Source organism: Pongo abelii, chromosome Y (genome assembly GCF_028885655.2).
Source record: "Pongo abelii isolate AG06213 chromosome Y, NHGRI_mPonAbe1-v2.0_pri, whole genome shotgun sequence".
Classification (NCBI taxonomy): Eukaryota; Metazoa; Chordata; class Mammalia; order Primates; family Hominidae; genus Pongo; species Pongo abelii.
Window position 1 is genome coordinate 51458696 of NC_072009.2, and position 20594 is coordinate 51479289.

The 20594-nt window shown below is 33.1% G+C and overlaps 1 non-coding gene across 1 annotated transcript; it reads right to left on the minus strand.

Annotated features, from left to right (window-relative positions):
• Positions 1-16254: 16254 nt before the first annotated feature.
• On the minus strand, positions 16255-16414 carry LOC129053541 (U1 spliceosomal RNA). The gene has a single exon (XR_008518330.1). It is a non-coding gene; the product is annotated as a U1 spliceosomal RNA (small nuclear RNA).
• Between the last annotated feature and the right edge of the window lie 4180 nt (positions 16415-20594).

Here is a 20594-nt window from a genome sequence, read left to right on the forward strand (position 1 = left end):
TTCAATAAGTGAAAAAAATTTTGACAAAATTCAATGTTTTCACAATAAAATCTCTTAACAAATTATGTGTGGAACAACTGTAAGTCAACACAACAAAAGACATAGACCCAAATAACCAGATAACATCATATATAAAAAGCCTTAGCTAATATCACACTCAAAGGGAATTAAAAGTTGAAAGCTTTTCTTTGAAGATATAAAGGAAGACCAGGATGTTCATTTTCACTACTTCTATTAATGTAACAATAAAAGTCTTTAGCCAGAACAATTAGACAAAAGAAAGTAAGAAAAGCTACCCAAATTAGAAAGGAAGAAGTAAAGTTGTCCAGATATGCTAATGACATACTATGGAAATCCTTAAACACACAACTAAAAAGTAGTTAGAACTAATACAGAAGGTCATTAAGTCTCAGTTTACAAAATCAACATATAAAGTTGCATAGCATTTCCATACACTAACAGCAACATATCAAAAAACAAATGGTTAAGACCACAATCTCATTCACAATATGTATGGGGGATAAAATGGAGTAAATTTAACCAAGGAGATAAAAAAATCTGCATTCTGAAATCTATGAAACACTAACAAAATGTTAAAATGACATAAGTAAGTGGAAAGATATTTATGTTCATTGACTGGAAAAAGCAATATGGTTAAAATGTTTTTATGATCCAAAGAAGTGCACAAGTTGAGTGCAGTCTCTATCAAAACATCAATGGCATTTTTCACAGAAATTGAAAAAAAGACCTAAATAAATATGAAATCACAAAAATAAAACCGTGAATAGCCAAAGCTATCCTGAAGATGTCAATGGGGTTGGCGATTGAATCCACACAACTGGGATGTCACAATACTATAAACCAATACAATAGAACACAATGAGCAAAAATAAATCTACACCTGTATAGTCAACTGATATTCTGCAGAGGTGCCAAGAAAACAAAATGAGGAAATGTCAGTCTCTTCAATAAGTGGTGCTGGGAAAACAAGACAACTATATGCAGAAGAACATAATTAGAACCCTATCTCTCACCGAATACAAAAATTAACTCAAATGAATTAAAAAGCCAAGTGCAGTAGTGTGCCTCTATAATTTTAGCTACTGAGGGGTCCCAGCAGGGAGGATCACCTGAGCCTAACTGTCAAACTATAGAATGAAACACTTATGCCACTGCACTAGGTAATACAGTGAGGCCTGACCTATAAGAATATATATTTAAAAACATTTAAAATTAAAGATGTAATGACAACACCAATCTGTGAAACTAGTAGAATAAATCACAAAACACATTTAATGACCTTGGTCTGGGCAAGAATATTTTTTGGATAAGACTTCATAAACACAAGCCAAAAAAATTACACAAACAAAAAAATGAGGTTACATCATACTACAAAAATGACTTACAGAAAAATATAGAAATAAAATAAAATAAATCACCAGACTAATATAATGAGAGCAAATATTTGCAAACTGTCCATCAGACAAGGGGTTAATCAAAATGTACAAGGAAAGAAAAACAGATTCAAAAGAACAAGAAAATAATAACCCAATTAAAAATAAGTATCTTCTGTTTACCAAAGAATACATATACACAGCTAACAGGTGTAGTGTGTATGTGTGTGTGTGTGTCTGTGGCTGTGTGTGCACACACACTATATATAAATATCTCAGCATTTCTCATCATCACAGAATTTCAACCTCTACCTTCCAGGTTCAAGTGATTGTACTGCCTCAAACTCCTAAGTAGCTGGGATTACAGGGGCATGTCACCACACCCAGCTACTTTTGTATTTGTAGTAGGCGTGGTTTCACCATGTCATCTAAGCTGGCCTCGAACTGCCACCCTCAGATGATCTGTATGCCTTGGCTTATAAAAGTGCTGGGATTAGAGGTGTGAGCCACCATGCTCAGCCTATTGCAAGAAATTTAAGAAATATATAAAATTTCTTAAATTAGCCTTGTAACAAAGAAGAAATTTGCCAGGCACAATGGCATATGCCTGTAATCCCAACACTTTGGGAGGCCAATGTGGGTGGATCACGAGGTCAGGAGCTTGAGACCATCCAGGCCAATATAGTGAAACCCTATCTCTACTAAAAACACAAAAATTAGCTGGGCTTGGTGGTGTGTGCCTGTAGTCCCAGCTATTTGGGAGGCTCAGGCAGGAGAACCCCTTGGACCTGGGAGTTGAAAGTTGCTGGGAAGTGAGATCATGCCACTGCACTCCAGCCTGGGTGACAGACACTGTCTCCAAACAACAACAACTAAAGCAACAAAACTAGGTGTGTTTGTACTACATGAGGATTTATTGGTTCTTATATTTTCAGGTGTTTTATTTATCTGTTGAGTTTTCTGGCTAATGTATTGTTCATTTTTTTCTTGTTTCTGCCTAAATCCTTTTATTTCAGGAGACTCAGTCAATTAAACTTAAATTATCTCCAGGGTATGGCCCGAAATCACTTCATGCATTATCACTGATATTAATTCCTTGGCTTTGCAGGAGTGTTTATTGCCCTGCTAGTGTCACCAATTGCCCTAGCTGTTATTAATTTTTATTTGCATAGAAGATTAAATCGTGAGATTGCACACTTTTGAAAGTGTTTATAAACTTCTGCACTTACCTTTTTTTTTTTTTTCTTTTATTATTATTATTATTATTATCATTATTATACTTTAGGTTTTATGGTACATGTGCGCAATGTGCAGGTAAGTTACATATGTATACATGTGCCATGCTGGTGCGCTGCACCCACCAACTTGTCATCTAGCATTAGGTATATCTCCCAATGCTATCCCTCCCCCCTCCACCCACCCCACAACAGTCCCCAAAGTGTTCCCATTCCTGTGTCCATGTGTTCTCATTGTTCAATTCCCACCTATGAGTGAGAATATGCGGTGTTTGGTTTTTTGTTCTTGCGATAGTTTACTGAGAATGATGATTTCCAATTTCATCCATGTCCCTACAAAGGACGTGAACTCATCATTTTTTATGGCTGCATAGTATTCCATGGTGTATATGTGCCACATTTTCTTAATCCAGTCTATCATTGCTGGACATTTGGGTTGGTTCCAAGTCTTTGCTATTGTGAATAATGCAGCAATAAACATACGTGTGCATGTGTCTTTATAGCAGCATGATTCAATATCATGTAAATGGCCATCCTTCCCAAGGTAATTTACAGATTCAATGCCATCCCCATCAAGCTACCAATGACTTTCTTCACAGAATTGGAAAAAACTACTTTAAAGTTCATATGGAACCAAAAAAGAGCCCGCATCGCCAAGTCAATCCTAAGCCAAAAGAACAAAGCTGGAGGCATCACACTACCTGACTTCAAACTATACTACAAGGCTACAGTAACCAAAACAGCATGGTACTGGTACCAAAACAGAGATATAGATCAATGGAACAGAACAGAGCCGTCAGAAATAATGCCAAATATCTACAAGTATCTGATCTTTGACAAACCTGACAAAAACAAGAAATGGGGAAAGGATTCCCTATTTAATACATGGTGCTGGGAAAACTGGCTAGCCATATGTAGAAAGCTGAAACTGGATCCCTTCCTTACACCTTATACAAAAATCAATTCAAGATGGATTAAAGACTTAAATGTTAGACCTAAAACCATAAAAACCCTAGAAGAAAACCTAGGCATTACCATTCAGGACATAGGCATGGGCAAGGACTTCATGTCTAAAACACCAAAAGCAATGGCAACAAAAGCCAAAATTGACAAATGGGATCTAATTAAACTAAAGAGCTTCTGCACAGCAAAGGAAACTACCATCAGAGTGAACAGGCAACCTACAAAATGGGAGAAAATTTTCGCAACCTACTCATCTGACAAAGGGCTAATATCCAGAATCTACAATGAACTCCAACAAATTTACAAGAAAAAAACAAACAACCCCATCAAAAAGTGGGCAAAGGACATGAACAGACACTTCTCAAAAGAAGACATTTATGCAGCCAAAAAACACATGAAAAGATGCTCATCATCACTGGCCATCAGAGAAATGCAAATGAAAACCACAATGAGATACCATCTCACACCAGTTAGAATGGCAATCATTAAAAAGTCAGGAAACAACAGGTGCTGGAGAGGATGTGGAGAAATAGGAACACTTTTACACTGTTGGTGGGACTGTAAACTAGTTCAACCCTTGTGGAAGTCAGTGTGGCGATTCCTCAGGGATCTAGAACTAGAAATTCCATTCGACCCAGCCATCCCATTACTGGGTATATACCCAAAGGACTATAAATCATGCTGCACTTACCTTTTAAAGAAAAGTAACACTTATCCCCAGTGACACTTAATTCTATAAAATGTATATATTTTCTACATTCTAGTATGTTAGAAGTCTAAATGCATATCTGAATGAAATTAGTTCTTAGAAAATTTATAGTACTCATGAAAATCAGTATAGTAGCAGACAGAAATCATATGGAAATGAATTGTTTAGCTAATTTTGATATTCCAAGTCACAGCTCCAAATTTAGGATGACTAGAAAATCTACCACTAACATGTTAAATCACATGAGTTGGCAAATAAAACTTGTGAGATTATTTTTGAGCCATACTCTCTTCTCTCTCACTCTACCCTTATTCCTTAATTTAAGGTTGTATTCGTATCCTTCATTACTATTTTGAATGCCCGTTAGGCTGAATGAGAATAATAATAAAAGGAGCAGAAAAAACCACTAACTAAATCCCATTTTCATTTTTTAAAAACTATCATCTTATGACTGATAAAAATTAAATAGGAAAATTTTCAAAATTGTGAAAGCTAAATAAAACTGAACAGGGATGCATTTCAGTTAGAGGAATGATGATTACCCCATCCTTAATCTTGTTAGTGAACTATTTGTATTCTATTTACTTGTTGGAAACAGAATGGGAGATATTTGTGTCACTTACCTCACTGTGGGTCCTAAAGGAAGAACATGCCAAAAAACGTAATGCAGCTTTATTTCTTCTAAAGTCTTTGCTGGAAAACATTAGGAAGCAAAGCTCATATGGGGTCTGTGCCCAAGGACCAATTTTTCTTCCAAAGATAAAACTCCTCCTGTAATTTGTTTATCAGTCTCTTCAAACATGGTGTCCATTCTCAGCATGCTGCTAAATCAAACTCTTCTTGTCAGTGAATCCAGTATATTTCCGTATCAAATCCAAACAGAAGAAAACAAGATTCTGTATAATTCACTATACATGGAAAATGTAAAAAGGTAAATATGGATCACTAATCACAATAAAAATACATATATCTGGTTTAGGAAATATTGAACCACGACTTGACATAATGCAGTCAATTAAAGCATTTGACATAATTTAGTCAATATGTCAAATATCTTGACATATTATTTCTTTAGTAAACATTGTTTCAAGGAAATAGACAATAAAACTTCTATGAGGTCTTAACTACCTCTTAACAGCAAGATGATACTCCTCTCTTCAAGTAGTAAGAAGAAAGGGATATATTTCTCATAAGTTTTCTTTTTGTGCTCTGCAGCCAATGTCTGCAGCTGACATTGACTACAACAAAATGGCACAAGGTCTAAGCCAAATCCAACCATGACACTAAGAAAACTATCTAGCAGATATTTCTGATTTGGAAAGGAATACAAAATAGTGAGCCCTTTAAGTTCCACTTATTGTTAGATGTTAGTTATTTTGCATTTAAAATACTGTTTCTTGGCTTGATGCGCTGAAGTTTTTAATCAAGTAAAGTTTCAATTTAAATAGAATGGAAATCTGGACTTAGCATGGTTATAGAAGATGTAAATTCTGTTTTGTTGTGGGGCCATGTGAAGCAGGTCATAATAGGTTCTTTCTAGACAAACTATCAGAGAAATTAATGATATATTGTGAAAGTCAATTAGTCATTATGGTTGGGAAGCAACATTCAACAAAAATGAATAGGAAGGAAGACAAAAGGCAACAGTACTTTTAATTCAAGTAAATATTGGAATGGAATTTAGGCAGAAAACTTTTCTGACTAAAAATTCTGTTAATATAATAAAAAGACAAGAAATGTGTAAGAGTACAACGCAAATTATTAGAGAGAGAACATGATATTTCCCCAGAAGATGCTGGTCATTTGTTAAAATATCAATGGGAAAAATAGACGTAGTAGTTTAAAAAATTGGGAGGGAAGAATCAAGAAGTTATCTATTTTATTTTTATTTGATAAGATGTTCATTTCCTGAACTTTCTTTGCATTGCTTTTATTCTCATAACTTACCATAAACATCCTTTCCTCCAATTTGTTAAGTTTTAGAGTAGAGTATTAAATTCCTCAACTTCTGTTGTTTGTTATTCTGATCTAAATCACACCTTTAAATACATGCATGTATTTATTCAAAGACAAAACCTTTATCACATTTTAAAATACATCCTCCTGGACCCAATCAATCAATGTGATTGATTTTTTCCTCTTTAGTGTAATTTCTTTTATTCTCTTCTTCACTGCCCTGATTTCTTTATCACACATATATAAAAACTCCATATTTTACGATCCACAACAGAAACTGTCTCTTTTGGTACTGACATTTTTCTCTACTTTTAATTTTAACAGAGAAATTCTATTAGCTATTTTATTTCCATCAGTTTGTATTCTGTCTCAGGTTTTATCCCACAACAATGAAGTCACAGTCCTTTCTCAAAGGCCATGAGTGACACCCTAACTGCTAAATTTAAAAGGTTACATTGAATTTCAGGTGAATATTTTTTCCTTTGATAATATGCTCTCATTTAAAAATTCCACTTACCTTACCAGTCAGGCCCTCTTCCCCAACAGTCTACCAGATACACTATACTTAAAATAATCACCTTTTTTTGTCAAATATAATATATATAATTTTTAATTTCTTGTCTTTGTTGTTTGTTTGTTTACTGAGACATGGTCTGTCTCTGTTGTCCAAGCTTGAGTGCAGTGGTGTGATCAAGAACTCACTGCAGCCTCAAACTCCCATGCTCAGGTGATATTTCCACATCAGCCTCCTGGTTGACTGTGACTGCATGCCACCCAGTCTATCTAATTTTGGTAGAAACGGAGTCTCTCCCATGTATCCCAGTCTGCACTGGAGTTTCTAGGATCCAGCCATCTGCCTGCCTCAGGCTCCCAAAGTGCTAGCATTGGAGGTGCAATCCACCAGGCCTGGCCAAATATAAGTTACTTCTTAGTCACCCTCTTCCTTGAGCTATTCCTGATGAATTTGCTCTCAATCTCCCAGTTATCTCTTCCTGTAAGATGGATTTCTGAATGGTACTATGAATCCCAAATGGTTATCTCCAGCCAGCCTCTTACCAAAGACCAAATCATATATGACTGTGTTGCACATACTCATGTTTAACAGGCAATTTGGTCTCAAGGCTATGCACTGAATTCAGATGCTCCTTCCAAACAACTTCCCCCAAGTGTATCACATTTCACCTGATAGTAATTACATCCTGTTGCAAAGGCCTAAAACTGTAAGATCATTCTTGACACTTTTCTTTTCATCTCCTCATTTCTATTAATCCTCAAATTCTGCATGTTTTCTTTTTAAAAGAGGTCCGGAACCTAACAACTTTTCCCTATTTTTCCTGCTGTCACCCAGATACAGGTTATCCACATTTCTCATCTGATTAATTCAGCCTCTTTACTGATCTCCCACCTTCCACTATTACAAGTATTACACTATTACCACTATTACAACTAGGTGAAGTATATCTCAGATACTATAACATTAACCATTTTAAAGTACACATTCAGTGATTTGCAGGATATTCCCAATGTTATGCAACTATCACTATTATTTAAATATAGAATGTTGCCCTTACCTTAAAAAGTAACTCCACCTATGAGCATTCAATAGCAGCTTCCCTTTTTCCTAAGTTAAAACCATGGTCTTTATAATGTAACAAACAACCATATATTATTTTCTTCTCATTCTCTTTTGCATATCTTCTTCTACCGTCCTCTTTCTTGTTCAGAGCCTCAGTATATACTATGACTTCAGCGGTTTTGTGCTCCTTGTTGTTTCAAGAAGTTTGCTCAAATCTCCTTTGAGCTTATACTATTCACCTGCTTATAAATGAACCCAAAATCCTTATCCTTCTTACATAAAAATAAAATCACTAGATGTTGTCATTACTTTCCACTAAAGTGAAAATGTAAGTTCCATCAGTACATGGATTTTTCTCTTTGCTCAGGTGAACCTGCATAAACAATAACTAATGCATTCACAGTTAATTTGATCTTTTCTTATTTTATTTTTTTTATTTTTGGCATGTGATTGGGATGTGATTAAATCTTGCTCTGTTGCTCAACCTGGAGTGGCAGGATATCAGTTCACTGCAACCTCTGCCTCTCGGGTTTGAGCAATTCTCCTGAGTCAGCCTCCTGAGTAGCTGGGACCTCAGGCACCTGCCAGCCCAATTGGCAGTGTTTTTTTTTTTTTTCTTTTTTTTGACATTTTTAATACACACTGAGTTTTGCCATGTTGGATAGCCTGGTCTAAAACTCCTGAAATTGAATGCAATATATTACATAGACAAAGCAATATCTAGTGAGTTTTTAAATTATAAAGCTGTTTTTGCTCATTAATAGTAGTTTACTTTGAAAGTCTATTTTCATTTAGAAAAAAATTATCTCATTTTTGTTTTGTTTGTTTTCGATCAATTAGTTTAATATTTTGTAGCCATCAGGTATATATTTAAATCATTTATGTCAGACAATATTAAATTTAAAATATATGCATTTCTTAAGTGTTCCCTTATACTTGGTGTTGGTCACTAAACTGAGTTTTATTGAATCATATGTTGAAAAATACTGAAAGCTTAGTGTAAAAAGAAGCCGAATTTAAGGGTACAAAGTGTTTATATTTAAAATGTATTCATGAGAAATATTTGAATAAACCAAGCCTTGAAGTTGCTTAACGTTATTTTATTTAAAGTCTAAGAGAAGTATGGCTTTAAAAATCATAATGTGAGAAGAGAAATTTTGAGTGAATTGTATTACTTCTAAATGTCCCCCTCTGTCCAACTAAGTAAGTAGTAATGTTCAAATCTTACACAGAACTGAAACTCAGGGTGGGAAGTCATATAAGTAAATTAACAAATGATAAAATTTAGTTCATTTCAAGAGAAAACTGGGGGTTAAGAATACAATTAACAACACATTCTGTACAGATATTTAATTGGAAAATGGTGAAATTGTATTTGTTTATGTTTTTATCTGTGTGAATGTATTTTCTAGCAAATTGCAGAAGTTTCTAGACAAACTCACTGCTTAAAAGGTCAGATCTTTATTTGTCTTGAGGGATCTATGTAGAAAGAAGAGTTTCCTTTATAAAAACACATATTTTGTTAATTTATTTACAGTTGCATTGACATAGTAAATGTATATAATCAAAAGATATTTTTTTTTTCTTTTATTGTAATTATTATTATTTTCTAAACAAAACATTTTTTAAAAAAACAAACAGATATAATGTCATTAAAATATGGACCTAGGGGTTCTGTAGTTAAATATCGGTATAGTCACTTGAATTGTTGTTAATATCAAAATTTAAAATATTCCTTCCAAAATGGCTGTATTGATAAATGAGTTGTTGTTAATATTAATTTGTCACTTGATGGAAAGGAAAGTGAACAGAATTATTTTCTTACTACAAGCATTATTTTTCCTTCTTATCCCAGGTTGTGAGCACTTTTTGAGTGGGAATATCTGCTCCCTCTTATATCTCACCCACCAGAAAAACTTGTGGGACTCAAAAACACTGGTGCTACTTGTCATATGAATTCTGTGATCCAACAGCCACATATATATGCATATTATATATAATATATAAGCATCTATCATATATTATATAAATTATATATACATATCTATATATAATATATTATATATAGTTTTATATATTATATATAGTTATAAATAATATATGTAACTATATATAATGTAGATAGTTTATTATTTTATATGTATAGTCTTATATATATATATTATATATATAAATAGTTTCCACCAGAAACAGTATTCTTGCAATTGAATGCATAGGTAAAAATATAGACAATGATTTTTCAAAGATGAGAAGCAGAAAAATTAGGTAAATTCTAATTATTAATTACTATTACTTTGAAGATTCGGATAGCAGCTACTGCTTTCTCTCAGAAATTACTGTACTTTAAAAGAATTATGCCGGAAGTTCTTCTTCATAATATGGCTAAAATCTCTGAGATACTATGACTGACATATTTATTTTATCTGTTTCATAAGCTGTGCTTTTTAAAAATTCTCTCTATATTTTTCTCAAATGAGAGCTTTTTCTGCTAAAGAAACCAATTTCTACTTCAAATTATGTTATGGGAACTTGTAAAAAATATTAGTTAAGAATTATCATCAAACTGCCTATGAAAAGTATTCATTTGAAAATAAAGCGGTAAAAAAGTTAGATCATAGTGGCAGGTGACCTATTTAAGATACACCTCCAAATCAGAGAATATGGGATATCTAAATTTTGGTAATGTTTATACTGAAACTCTTTATTATAGTTATGATTTTTTTTTTACTTTTCTGTATAGATAGTGATACAAACTAAATTTAAAAATTAGAATATTTTAAGTGTCGTAAATGGTTCTCCTACAATTTCTTCATTTTTTTCCTTTAAGTGGGCAGAAATCATGTGTCTTTCAGCTACTAGTTTCTCATCACTTATCATTTATAGGATTACAAAATGCACACTTTCTTTCTCTTTGCTAGATCCAGTAAATTATATCATCCAAGCATCACAGTCGTGGTAGCTTTACTTTTATTAGTCTTCATATGGGATGTTCACCAATACTTGGTTAACAGCCACTATTGGAAGAAAAATTGTAATGTAAGTTCTTGTACTATATCCCGTATGACCCGTAGGGTGTTGAATTTAACACATATAGCGATGTTTAGTCATACCAGCAAGAAGCAAATGAAATAGGCAGAATATAAAATTGCAAATTAGATATCTTACTTTTGGACTTGGTTGCTTGTGCTTTATGTTGTCTTGGCAACGTACTGTGGCACGTATATCTGCCTTGTTTCTTTTTCTTTTTTTTTATTATTATACTTTAAATTTTAGGGTACTTGTGCACAATGTGGACGTTAATTACATATGTATACATGTGTCATGCTGGTGTGCTGCACCCATTAACTCAAAATTTAGCATTAGTTATATCTCCTAATGCTATCCCTTCCCCCTTCCCCCACCCCACAACAGTCCCCAGAGTGTGATGTTCCCCTTCCAGTGTCCATGTGTTCTCATTGTTCAATTCCCTTTGTCTATGCAATCAGCTTCTCCAAAGCAGGAAGTGGGTATTGTTTCTTTCTTTGTCACAAACCTAAGACACAATTAAAAGCATGCAGAAGTGTCTTAGATACTTGAAATACAAACTGTATTTTGCTTTATGGCTATAACCATGCTTTGACTTTTGGAGCTTCTGTCTATGCTCGCCTTCCATCCACACCTGAGGTTAATAGGTACATTTATTGAGTGTTAATAATTCTGATGTAATCATGTAAATAATCTTATGTTATTTGGAAAATGCATTATTCTCAAAAGAAGATACTGAATCCTAGAAAGACTAAGTAACTTGTTCCTCAAAATGTACTTATTTCCCCAAAGTTACTCATGGCAGAAGACTCACTTGTCTTTACTCCTGCCAACTTGACCAAACTTTACTATATTACGTCCAGTGTATATTATTATTTTATTGCTCTTTTATAATAACTTTTATGTCAACTCAGTTATAATAGCCCATGTTTGAAATAAGCAATAATCATAAAAATTAAAAAATAAATTAAGTGCTTTTAAAATGAGGAGTATAAACAGTATATCATTTTATTCATTAACTTTTGGTATTTGTTGTAACTTCTGCCCTTGTATTTATAAATTTAAATTAGTGCATTACTGATTTCTTTTGGTCTTTAAGTAAGACAGGAGATAGAAAACAGCACAATGTTAGTGTCCTAAGATGGCTTCAAGACATCTTTGTTCATTTAGCTGTTTACAAACTACAGTCCTATATACCCAAGGAATTTTGGTAACAGTTAAGGTAAATTTTAAGTAAGTGACTATTTCAGTTTTATAAAAACCTCAATATAATAACTAAACATTACTCAGAAAAAGGCTTCATATAAGGGACTTATGTTAAGTCAAAGGTAACATAAAAGACAAGGATTGCGTGTTTTTATTCATATGTGAGAAATAACAAAGTTGATCTCATGGAGGTAGAGAATAGAATGACAGATTATCATAGGCTGTGAAAGATATTGAGCAAACAAATAAGTGAGTGAGTTGATGGGTAAAAATACAGTTAGAAGGAATAGGATCTAAAGTTTGATTGTATAGGAAGGAGAATATTGATATGAATAATTTATTATAGATTTCAAAATAACTAGAAGTTTAGATGTGGAAAGTTGTTTAAACAAATATGTCATAAATGTCCCAAATTATTAATATAGCAATTACCAATATGCTATTTAAAAATTTGATCATAACTCATTGTGTGCATGCATAAAAATGATAGTTCTACTTTGTAAATATGTAAAATTATAATTTACTAATTTAAAAACCAATAAATTATGGTATATTTAAATAAGAAATTTCACTACATCTGACCACTTCTGAATGGTAAAATGCTCTTTCTCTGTACACATTGGGTCTTTGTGATCCAAATTCTGGTTTTAGAAGTACTTTCAACATGTTCTTGGGCAGATGGAGGTCATGGCAGAAAGCCCACACATGCTTCAGCATGAGCTGGAAATTGTGGTCCAGGGCACTCCTGGATGCCATGAAACAATATGCACCATTGGATAGATAATTACTAGCTTGTCTTGCCTTGGTGTTGAGACTGCTTCTTTGACTGAAGACCATATAATAATTATAAATCTTGCAACACCTATAATGTGTTGGGCAAATTAAGGAAATAATCTAATGAGGAAGTGCTCAGAAGACTTCAAAAATGCCATAAAAGATGGCCTTATAGAGTAAAATGTTACCAGGGAAGGAGATGCTCATCCTGTTCAAGAGCAAGTAGTCTGGTAGTTTCTAGCATCAAGTTTGGAACCACCTCAGGATTACTGGATCCCACTCTTAGATGGGCAATGCCCTTTAAAAAGCTCCTGATTAACAACAACAACATGCTTGGTTGATGAATGGAAGTTTCAAGGTGGATGAACAATGTCCTATTGGCAGGCTTTCATAGAGAACAGAAATGTAAAGACAAATTGAAGATGGAATGAGCAAATTAGCTCAATGATTAAACTGCATGCTGTTTTTTTTAAATGAATGATTAAAAACATTAAACCATTAATTTATAGAGGCAAATATTTGAATTCATTAGTAGTAAGTAGTAGTCAATATTCTGGCCATTTGAACAATAGAAAACTGGACTTTCAAGCAGATAGCAGTATGTGACACATGGACTTTCAATAGGCTGAGTCACATCCTGGAATCTGCTTAATAGTAATAATTTAAGTGGTACATTAAAGAAGGATATGTTGGCTTCCATTTGAAGAATCCTCTCCAGGATGATTGGGAGGTTATTAGAACCTGGACAACATGATGCAATCACTTGAGGTAGCAAACTTATAGAGATGCTGCAGTAATGCAGAGATAAGATTAATCTACACATATTTCTCTTACACTCTCTAAGGAACAGAAATTCCAGAATCAAAGTCTAGGCCAGAAGAGAAACATAGACTGCAAACAGCAATAGGCCAAATAGGAAGGGCCATAACATAGTTGGATTACAATGTACCAATATCAGTAGACCTGATGGTATATTTATAGGTCTTGACAAATGTAGATTGTATTTTGCATTCATAGTGGTTGATGCTACTGCTTATGTACTATAAAAAATTAAAAACATAGTATATTCTAACCAATCTGAACAAATTGCTGTTCCTCAAGCTATGCAACACACTTCATATTGTATTGTTTCCCACAATGGGCATTGAGATATTAAATCAAATAAAAAATTATATGAATTATTTAAAATGAGAAGGTGCTTGTATCTTCAGTAAACCCTACATCTAACAACAAAAGCTTTAAAATAATATAGAAATAAACTAGGAGACTTACTGATTTCAAGGAAAATTGTGACTGGCTAGCAAAGCAGTCAGAAATCTTGGCGCAAAGGTACTTGAAGGTACTGTGGATTCTGATAATATGCACTTCACTGGGATTAGATGAAACCAAATTTTAGAAGCATCACTTAATAAATTCTACCACAAAAGTGCCCCAAGCACAAAAATGTAATCTACTATGCTCCACACATTGTGACATATGAAAATTGTTTATATTGGTTTTAATATTTCAGACATTCTATTAAAAATATGTCCATAATCTTTATCTCAACAAGAAATTAAACTATTAAACATTAAATGAGAAGAACGTGTACCATGAAAATCTACTTGTTTTTACATTTTTCCCCACTTTGTATTGTTTCTGGTGATAAAAAATAAGGTTTCTGAGCAATACAGCTGTTATTCTGGGCAACTGCTGTAATTTAGGTAATTTCATCCCTTGGCTACATGAACTTGATGAGAAGTCTGCTATATGTTACAGCACAAGACAGGCTTTAAATGATTAACCTGGCCTGGTGCAATGACTCAGCACCTGTAATCCCAGGACTTTGAGAGACCGAGGTGGGTGGATTGTGAGTTCAGGAGATCCAGACCACCCTGGCTAACACAGTGAAACATGGTCTCTACCAAAAATACAGATGCATGCCTGTAATCCCAGCTACTTCGGAGGATGAGACAGGAGAATCACTTGAACTCCGCAGGTGGAAGTCATAGTGAGCCAAGATCACAACCATTACACTCCAGCCCGGGCAACAATGTGAAACTCTATCAAAAGAGCAAACAAAAGAAAAGAAGAAAGGGAGAAAGAAAGAAAGAAAGAAAGAAAGAAAGAAAGAAAGAAAGAAAGAAAGAAAGAAAGAAAGAAAGAAAAAGAAAGAAAGAAGGAAGGAAAGAAGGAAAGACAGAAAGAAAAAGAAAGAAAGGAACAGAAATGGAAAGGGAAAGGAAGAAAAGAGGGAAGAAAAGAGAAAAGAGAAAAGAAAACTGCATTACTCACATTGTGGCTAATCTTCCCAGAATATTTTAACACAAATATTTGTTTTAAATTAGAAGAGCTCATAAATTGATTCTATATATATTTTGCTCAGTATTTGTTTTTTACAGTAAATTTTGTATTAAAGTTGGTAAAATTGTTAAGTTTTACTGCCACTGGAATTTGAGAAAGACTAAATAAATTACTTTATGCTCTTACTGAAATATCACACATTTTTATGAACTAGGACAAGGTTGTACCTAATTACAAAGAAAATATCACAAGGGTAAAATAAAACATGACCCTACTTAAACTATTCTTCTTCCAATCATCTTGCCAAAGCTGTCCTAGAAATTTTGTTTTTAAATTTTCAGTCACAGCTGATGCGTTACAAAATATGTAATAAAATAATAATTGAAGACAATATAAGTAAATCATCAAAATGAGTTTTCAAAAAGAAAATTGTAATTATTATTTAGCCTGTTGATACATAGCACCTGTTGAATGAGGATATAATGGAGCATCTTCTGTTGGGGAGGTCTTATGCCCATCTAAACATCGTGGTCAACTGTCTCCAAATTATAAATATTTAAAAAGATTGACAGTTTGATTATAAAAGTAACTTTATACCTTATATTTTATTTTCTTCATTAGAATAAACTCTTAAGAAATGCAAGAAAGCTGATATGTATAACATTTTTACAATTCCTGCAAATGATTTAGAATTTAGGAAAAAATCTGAATTATTTTAGCTACATAATTTTTAGGCCATTTCACACAAGTTGCTTCCAAAAGGAAACTACTTTTTAAGAACAAACAAACCAATTCTAATCATTTCACAAAATAAATATTTTTAAGGGCAATATTAATACACAAACATTGGCTTATGCATTTAAAAATTACTTTTCTTTTTCCCACATTTATCTGCTGCCTTTTGGAGGCTTCCCCCAGACACCTCATCTGGACAAATTTCTCAAGCATTTGCAAGAGTCATCCTAGCACTATGTGATCTTTCTAAGAAATAACCATTTGATGTTTTATTGTTTTGTACTGGAGGTCACCAATTTTTGTAGGCATATAGAATTGTTTCCAGTATATGGTTTTCTTTCCATTTTCTATATCCACTAAATGACTCAATTTTCTTTTCTCTCTTTTTTTTTTCCCATGTGAAAGCACAAACACAGTCCTTCACTTCTGCAAATTATGCAGCTGAGTTTCCCACATTCGGGGAAATCTCATGTGTCAGCACATCTAGAGTGCCATAGATCGGCCTTTCCCTTGGAAAGCCACCTTCGTGATCATGGTATTTTCTCTGGCAGGGAAGTATCCATTTTCTTTTTAATACTTCCATTAGCCTTTGAAAGAAAATACAAATATAAATGTAATAGAATTTAGAATAATTTTCAGTATCAGCTTAAAATGTTAATTTCAGTCATCCATGATTATTCTCTTCTAAAAAAGTGCTTAATTCTGACATAGGCTTCTACAAAATTATAAGAAAAAACAGTATGATAGACAATGAAATGACTGCCAAATAAACCTACCATACATTTTATGCACTGATATGCTCATTTTTGATAGTGACTCTTAGAGCATTCTATTGTATCTAACAGCCATTCTCGGTCTTCTGGAATTTTATCGTGTGCACTATGAGCTTTAAAAATAAGCAGATGAAAATAACTTATAATATTAGTAGTAGCTAATATTTTACTGTCTAATTGTGCCATTAAGAACAAGTTATTGAGGTAATGTAATTAATATCAGAGTTAGTTTCCTAAGCGGGTAGCATTAGTAAATCAATGTAACAAATAAAAAATCAATTGATGTTAGGATAAATAATTTGCCAATTCTTACAGATTTAGCCAGTTGAGGAGCTAGCTAGCAATCTGTCCCAAACATCTGACCTCTTGGTGTATTACCAATTTAAAATGTTTTGGCTAAATATACTATCCATGCATTACTGCAAACAAATTAAAAGCTGTAATGCTATATTACTTTTCATAGTTCGATTTTTTGTTCTATACTTAGGATTATGCTCCATGGCCCAGGCTGGACCACAGTGACAAGATGATAGGTCATAACTCAATGAGGCCTCACACTCCAGGGTTCAAGGAATACTCCTGCCTCAGCCTTCCAACTACTTGAGATTAGAGAAATGCACCACCATGTCCCACTCACCTCATTATTTTTACTAAATACGAGTAGCATTTTATGACTATCTTTTTAAAGAAAAAGCAAAACTTGCTTGGTGTCCACTCATTTTTCAGAGACAACATTTTAGAATGTAAAGCAAGAATCTCATGATAATAGAACAGCAATATTAATTGGCAGTACAAAATTGATTTCAATTCTGATAGTAAATGAACACACACATGATGAGTAAAGCAATTTTCAATGGCAACAATAAAATTTGCCTGATTTGCTAATGATCAGTCATTTTCTTTCAGAGTGGGCTAAGATGCAACATATTTAAACTGCCAACTGTTTACTGTTCTTAGAAGTCAAAATTAAAAATCCCACACAAAAGACTTCTGTCTTTTTTGACATTAACATGACAGATAAATAAAATAGTTTTTTTCTTTCTACCATGTATCTTACTTAATAAAATAATATTTTATTCCAAGTCAGAGGCCAGGTTTTTTTTCTTTTTGCCATAGGAACATTTATAATATAAATTTCTTTTGAAAAAGGTAATTTTTATAATCTAATTTCAGGTAAAGAATAACATGGATAGGCTTCTTGTAACACTTAAACAGTGCACATTTCATTATCTTATTCTCTTAAAAAATTTCATAAAGTGAAAATCATGTCCTTTGCCACATTATTAATAGTATCAAAAGTTTTCTTGTGAAATTTGGATTAATAAGATCTTTGCCTATATTATTATCTGCTGCCTTGAACAGTGTTGGTACTCAGCAGATGCTGATATATATCTGTTGAATACTGCCTACTAAATAGACTAAATGTTCATTAGACAAAACATTTCAAGCTTATCTTAATAAAGAGAATAATAAATTTATACATGAAACCCACATTAATCCACATCGACTATTTTCCACATTAACCCAACGTGTATACCTTTACTGTAATCACCTCCCTGGATGAGATGAGACTAAGACGTGATTTAGCTTTACTTTAAGCAAATACAAGAAGTTACATAGTAAACAATATATGACTACAAACAATTTTTAAAATGGTATAAATTAATTTCCATCGATAGGAACTCAATGTCTTTCATACAACATTTATTATCTGCTTGAAATCTATGATGGTGGACCAAAGAACAATTAGAAAAATTTAATTGCTAAAATTTAATATTCAGTTGTTTGAAATTTAAAATTAACTTTTGCCTTTAATTATTGTGTTCTACAGCTTCATAATAACTTTATTTTATTATCAGGTTTTCATTGTGCTTATTATAATGTCTATTGAGTGAAAATTGTGTGTTTTTGTGTGGGTATGTGTGTATAGAGCTTCCCGATATATAGTATGATTGTTTCTAGAATCCTATAACAGTAAAACTTTGAATCTCCTGGCAGAGTTGGAACACTAATTCTGGTGCAGTTCTTAGGTTTATTTTACTGCAGATGATGCAACTAAGAATTCTAGAAGAATGCTCAAGATCTGTGTTTAGCATAAACATAGTTCTTTAAAATTATCATTTTTCTTGAAACCAGTCTGGCCACGATTGCGAAACCCCATCTCTTCTAAAAATACAAAAATTAGCTAGGCATGGTGGCGGTCACTTTTAATTCCAGCTACTCAGGAGGCTGATGCAGAGAATTGTTTGAAGCCAGGAGGCGGAGGTTTCAGTGAGCCACGATTCCACTCCTGCACTCCTGCCTGGGTGACTGCGAGAATTCCTCTTACATACAATGCACACACACACACACACACACACACACACAAATAATAGTAATAATAAATAAAAAAGAAAAAACTCTTCTTACATACTGATTAAACTAACTACTTAGAGGCTATGGATTGCTTTTGGATAACTTAATATTGTCTGCCATGATAACATTAACTTTTTTAAAAAGTTTCCATTCTGGGACATTACTTTCTATGACTGTTTTTCATTGTTACTTCTGTAGCAACACATGTATGCTTTCAGATGATTCCAAATTCTGGACATATGTATCCAACTCCCCATTACAATTTTTTATTTGGTGTCCCATATGTTTCTTAAAGACAATCTGCTCAAACGGGTTCATTTTTTTCTATCAGTAAATGGCATTACTATTCTCTTAGCTTATCAAATCACATCCAGGACATAGGTGTTAACATCTCTTTCCTACTCCACTTTCTCAAATATCCAATTGCTAACACCTGCCTATTCTAACTCATTAAGAGCTCATAAATCTGTGCACACATAAGTTCTACATTGCCAGCTTTTCTAATATAGACCACCCACAATCTTTTGCTACAGATAATTTTGAATACTTCCTTCCTGTGGTCTATTGTGAAATTTTCTATGCTATAGCCAGTGAGATGTTACTAATATGTGCCACTTGTTATCCTCTGATGGTTTATCAAGTCACACTGAATATCTCACAAAATTGCTAAAAAGCCAAGTTATGTCAATACTTAGTCTGTACCCACTGTCTACTTAAAAAAAAAAAATCAACTTAACAAAGCAACCCTTTTCAACTGCAAGATGCTTTCTACTCTCCAAATCTAAGTCACATATGGCCTATAATAGGCAGAAGATCACTTTGTATTGTATTTTTTTTTGTTTATTATGATGCTATGTATCCCACCTGGGCTGTTTATTCAGTACAGTATTTTCAAAATAATAATTAAGACAGATTCAAATTATTTTATCTGAAATTCAAAAAGCTCAATTAAGCAAGACTTTTTAAAATAAGATTGGTATGTAAATCTATATCTGATGCAATAAAGACTTAATTGAGAGATGCTGTTTCAGTCTGCATTCATGTACCCTTCACCCTTAAAGGGAATAACCATTTCTCTTATACAAACGTTAATATGTTTGATTCTTGAGTACTTTTGCGAGCCTTACAGGGAATGGTACACAAAGTGATGCAAATGTGTTGACTCAGTTTTCTCAAACGCCATAATTCCTAAAACTTAAAACACAATGCCTAAATGCCTTAAGATGTATAAATGTATACTGAACCTTGGCAATTAAAATTAAACTTAGGTTATATCATAAATCAACCATGTGTTGTGTATGAGCAACTAAAATCTCAAGTTAAATTGTGCAAAACAATTTTTTTGTGAATTCTTAGGTTTGATACTTTTACATTTAAAATAAATATGGTATTTATGTTGTATAATATATGCTCCTACTCTAATAAAATTATCCCAACATCTCAGATGTAGTCAGGCTAGGCTGAGAAAAAGAAAGTACAGAGGTGGTCAGAGCAGGAAGAGTAAAATGTAAAATTTATTTTCTCCTGAAGGTGTATATTAATAATACAAAAAATACTTTCATTACAGAAATGTGTGACCATAGAATTTAATTTTAGATAATTAAATATTTG